Source organism: Rattus norvegicus, chromosome 16, assembly GCF_036323735.1.
Source record: "Rattus norvegicus strain BN/NHsdMcwi chromosome 16, GRCr8, whole genome shotgun sequence".
NCBI lineage: Eukaryota > Metazoa > Chordata > Mammalia > Rodentia > Muridae > Rattus > Rattus norvegicus.
The window spans coordinates 33712004-33717438 of NC_086034.1; the positions used below are offsets into that span (position 1 = coordinate 33712004).

The 5435-nt window shown below is 45.9% G+C and overlaps 1 long non-coding RNA gene across 1 annotated transcript; it reads left to right on the forward strand.

The window, feature by feature from the left end:
* The first annotated feature begins 344 nt into the window (after positions 1-344).
* Positions 345-2635, forward strand: LOC134482542 (uncharacterized). Its single transcript, XR_010058778.1, has 2 exons — positions 345-629; positions 2149-2635. It is a non-coding gene; the product is annotated as an uncharacterized LOC134482542 (long non-coding RNA).
* Positions 2636-5435: the final 2800 nt, after the last annotated feature.

Genomic DNA, 5435 nt, shown 5'->3' on the forward strand with positions numbered 1-5435 from the left:
ATTAAACTGCTAATATCATATTCGGGGTTCCATCATTTTTCTCCTATTTTTTTCTCATCATCACGAAGGGTATCTTTCCCTTACACTTTATACATTCTTACTGAATGAGTGGATTCCGTGATAATAGAGTTAGTTTCTTTGCAAGTGAGGAAGCTCCCAGTTAAGACTGAAAAACTTTTGTAGTCGTTGATACAAGCAGCACGAGGCAGGGTTGTGATTGGACTTTAGACCAGTGTGACTTTGAGTCTGTGCTGTCACAGCAGTGCACCCGTGTAGTCACGAAGGTGACGTGGGTGCAAAGCCACGGGTGGAGTGTGAGAAGTGCAGCTCCCTCTGCTGTCAAGTTCTTTACCTAGCTAACTGTCTGGAAGACTAAATCATGCCCTGGGTAACTCTTTCCCTGCAAAGCCTGTTTGGAAAACACATACACCTGGGGCTAAGGCCTTTGTCTCAGTTGTTTCAGTACTTCCGGTCTGAGTTGTCTTAGTACTTCCGGTGCTGCCTGGAGTGCCAATTGTCCGCTTACTCTTGTTTTCTCTGCTACTCGCACGATCTGCATGAGCAAGCATGACTTCCGTTTTGCTCTCTGTTGGACCATAGACTGCATTTTACAATCCAGCTTACATTAGGTAAGGTAATCTGCAAGGGTTAGGTAATTTAGTGGATGAGGATAACACAGATTCAGACAGAAGGACTAATTAAGCAAGAATCCGGACATGACTACACATCCCTGTAATTCCAGCTCTCAGCAGGACACGGCAGGATGGTTGCCTTGAGTTTGAGGTCATCTTGGGAGGCAGAGTAAGATCCTGCTCAGGGCAGGCTAAGTGAAGTGGGGTAAGCAGGGCTCAGTGCCCCGGGAGGTGAATTAGCAGGGTAAGTGTCTGGAGAGGTGAGTATATAAAGATTGTGGAAGAAAACGATACTCCACAGCAAAAATTTGTCTTTGGAAAGTAATTTGGGAACCAAAAAATTTATGCTGAGTAGGGTCACAGAAAATCCTCCTTAGAGAAAATTTCTCTGATATGGCTAATGGGTTAGCAGAAGGTGAGAGGCAGAAATCTGCTACAATACTTAAACCAAAACGGAGTAAAATATCCCAACTTGAATAATGGCAGTGGAGTTAGAATTAACAGATACACGAAATATCTTTAGGAGCAACTCTAGACTTTAGTGAATTACAGGATCTCAAAATCAAATGAGATCAGAGACTTGAGACTGCTCCCAGGCTTTGAATCCGGGTGTCTGGAAGAATCTCCATGATGGGTGGAGAGGATGTGGGAGGGGTGAAAGGAATCGGAGGGGGGGGGTAGGAAGAGGGGGAGAGAAATGGAAAGAGGAGATAATTGGACGGAAAGAGGAGTTTGCCCTCGGGCATTTCAAGCTTGAACCATACATTCTAGTGCAGACAGCTGAAATGGAAACCCATGACTAGCAGTCAAGAAAGCTGCCCCTTGTAAATCTGTGTATAGCTTCTCCAGTGGGGGTGGGGTAAGGGAGGTAGGTGGTGGGGGCTGTCAATCAATGCTTAACTTTCCCTGGGAAAAGCTGTAGAGCTGTTCTGGACATTAAAATTCGTTGAGCAAAGCTTGAAAGGGCGTCTATTTGAGTAGGTTGTAGTATACCTTTCTATACCCGCTGCCTTTAGAGACTCAGAATGCTCAATTTGGGTTGGGATGGGTATTAGACTTGTAGACATTTGACAAAGTGGTAGAGAAAGATACACAATGACAGGTTCACAAGATTCGTTCAAATACTGAATGGACATTTTATTGGCAATCATGTGGTCCAGCAGAGACCTGGGACTCATGTGTCGGCCCTAGTTATTTTCTGTTGTTGTGATAAACGTCACGAGGAAAGCAACTTGAAGGAGAAAAGGATTTGTATCAGCTTACAGGGTACAGTTCAGGAATGCAAGGTGAAAAGCCCTGAGGCAAGAGCTAAAACAGAGACCTTGAAAGCATGCTGCTCACTGCCTAGCTCTCTGTTATATTCTGCTAACCCTTCTTATATAGCCCAAGGCCAACTGCCTAGGGATGGTACCACCCGCAGTGGGCTAGGCCCTCGGGCAACAATCAGTAACTGAGAAAATGGCCCATAGAAATGCTCACAGCAAGCTGTTTTTCAATTGAGGTTCCTTTTCCTCAGGTCTGTCCAGTTGATGACCAAGATTAGCCATCACAGGTATTATACACAAATCCAGTTTTCATCGTCTGAGGACGCCAAAGAAGCCACTTTGTACAGCCAGCAAACCACCGGAATTGGATTATTGATGCTCTCCCCTTCACTAAAAGCAGACAAGCAAGGATTTAGCTCGAACACTTATTAAAACATGGCGAGGCAAAACGTTATCTTTTTTAAAAAATCTGGGCAGTGGGTGGTTCATATTGTCTTACTCTCTATGCTCTGTTGAGTGCTGGCAATACAGTAATTCCAACTTATCCTTAAAAACCTTCCAAACAAGACATGCAAAGCAGAGCAAAGATTCTGAGGCTCAGGCTTGTCCGAGAAAATGACCAGAGGGAGCAATGTCGTGACCCTGCTTCCAAACTTCCTGTCCTCTCCAAGAATGAAAGACTATGTGGGGACCAGAGGGTGTGGGATAGAGAGGGGTCAGTAAATTCTTTTCTCATGATGTGCATTGTGTGCTGTCTATAATAGTCTTTTGGCGGTCATCTCCAGCTCAGTCAGCCATGATCCCACTCCCACTGGCAGATGTCAACACGTTATGGCTTCCAGAATTACTTATTACTCAAACCTAGTAACAGAGGAGCCTTGTCTATGTCCACTCCACATTGTGCCTATGAGCTCAGGCTTAGTTCAATGGACAGGGTCATTATATAATTCAATATATGGTGCTTTTGTGAGCAATTGTATTATAAGTGGTCACTTTGTTCATTGTTGTAACAAATTACTCAGTAGAAGGAATTTAGAAAGGTTGTTGTTCTATTGCTGTGATGGGATACCGTGACCAAAGCAGCTTAAATAAGCTAAAGCATTTAGCTGGGGGCTTGCTTACAACTTCTGATGATCCATGAACACTGCAGCAGGAAGGCAGAGAGAGAGGGAGAGGGAAGGAAAGGGAGATGGAGAGGGGATGAATGGGAGGGGAGGGGAGGGAGAATGAGAGTAAGGGAGAGGGAGGGGGAGAGAGGGAGAGAGCACACCTGGCTCTCTCAAAGCTCACCTTCAGATGTACCTCCTCCAACAAGGTCACACCTCCTAATCCTTCACAAACAGTTCTGCTAACTGGGACCAGACATTCAAACAGGTGAGCCTACGAGGCCCACTCGCATTTAAACCATCACAGAAGGGCTCACAGTTGGAGGGTACAGTCTATCATGGTGGGGAAATGATGGCCACAGGAATATGAGGTGGTTGGTCACACATGTCCGCAGCCAGGATGTACAGAGAGTCGGTTGCTAGAGCTCGATTCTCTTTCTCCTTTGTATTCGGTCAGACCCACCAGTTAGGACGAGTCTTCTAACTTCAGAAGCATCCTCTCAGACATGCCCACAGGTTTGTCACTAGGTGACTCACGATCCTGTCCAGTTGACAGCTATTACCTACCATACACACCAAAGCTGGCCGTGACTCTTGGGGGAAATCCAGGTTCCTTAAGACTTAGGGGAGGTAGGGAAGGGCTCAGATGGTAAGTCCTCCAAAATAAGCCTACCCTCCACTGTCTTCCTCTGGGCAAGTGATGGCATCTTCTGAGGGTTCAAAGCAGCCTGCGTCAGGCCACTGCTGTGAGAAACTGACTCAGACGAAATCCATCAACCGTCTCCCCGTTCCTTCACAGGCCTCTGTTTACAACGTCCAACAGACCTTAGCTACACCAGCACCACACAGATACGTGCTGACAGGAATCTTCCAGTAAAATCTGGTTTTCACACCAAAATTCCATTAAAGAGAAGGTTGTACCCAGGGAACACATGTGATCCTTAAATGTCTTAATAGGAGAAGGAGACAGTCTGGGGAGGAAGGAAGACAGGTTACTTCTTTCAATCCAGAACCTAAGGAAGTGCTCGTTCAAGAAGCAAGTTTGCCTCTGACTCCTGAAAAGTTTTTCTCTAGTTCTCAGCTCAGCCCCTCTAAGACAGACCCTCGCCAGAATCCCCACAAAAGACTCATTTGAGCTCCCTACCAGCCCTGATGTAAGGAAAAGTGGATCAATTTAATCTTGGGGCTTCTTGTGTCTTCTCTGATCCAGGTTTCTCTAGATCGCTGTCTCCTGTCACAAGTCTCCGTTCTTCCTGCCAGCCCTGCTGATCAATCCCTTCTCCCAGCCAACATGCCACTCTGCAAGTCGACAGCATCCCCCCCGCCCCCGCCCCATGTACAATTAGGAACAGTTTCAGGGTTGCCAGCCTCTCTCCTTCCTGTGCCTGTCGTTTTCTCACGAACACAAGCTGCTTTGCAGCCTAGTCACATTCGTGGCACCATTACCGAGACAGGTCGGACGTATGGTGCTGATCAAATTCTCTGTACCAAGTTGCCAGCACTTTCTGGAACAAATAAAAATTTAACATTCAGCTCTCTTCGGAGCACCCTTGAAACCAGACCTCCTAAAGTCTGCTTCATTTACACTGAAGCATCTGAGTCCCAAATTTCACCCGGGGGTGGGGGTGGGATGCATAATCAGAGATTTTAAAAGCACACGTGGACCGCATCTCTTATTTTCTGTTCCCTGGGACCCCTAGGAACCTACTGTGGTCTTGGGCTTTTTAGGTCAATGTCATTGAGTTCTCATTTCTGTGAGGACCCTTGGAAAGTTACCAACATGTGTTTCTTCTTCTGGGGTAGCCGTTGCTTACCACTATTTCTATGTATTTTCCTTTATTAATAATGTATAAGAACAAATATTATCTTCTCTCTCCATGGCCAATTGTGCGTCCATCACAGAATGCAAATGGCCCTGTGTTCCATTAACATGACTGGCACTTAATGCCAGCGTGGAATCAATACCCAGGTTTACATTGCTTGTGGGTGTAAGAGGATCGGTTTCTATGGGATACTGCTGCTTATGGGAGAGGTCAGGGTCTAGGAGCAGAACCTGCCTGTGCAGTTGGCAGAAGAGGAAGTGATTTTCCTGGGAATAGTATTAGTTTTCTTGGCAAGGGAGAGAATGGCTGTGCCTGCTGATACATACTGTAAACGAACCGCATCTTGCAGAATATGGGAAAATCCGCAGGATGTGCTCTGTTTTCCAACCCAAAGCATTTGAAAATTTGAGCTTCCAGATTCAAAACTGTGGGATATCTGCACCAGTCTGTCCTGGATGAGGCCACCAATGTCACAAATACAAATGCCAAGGGGTTCAGGAGTAACTTCTACTTAGCGTTGTCATCTGCTTGTTCCAGTAATGCATAATATTATAATATAAGGACAAAAAGAGGATGCTGCTGAATGTGTGTTAGGACAGATGTGACAGT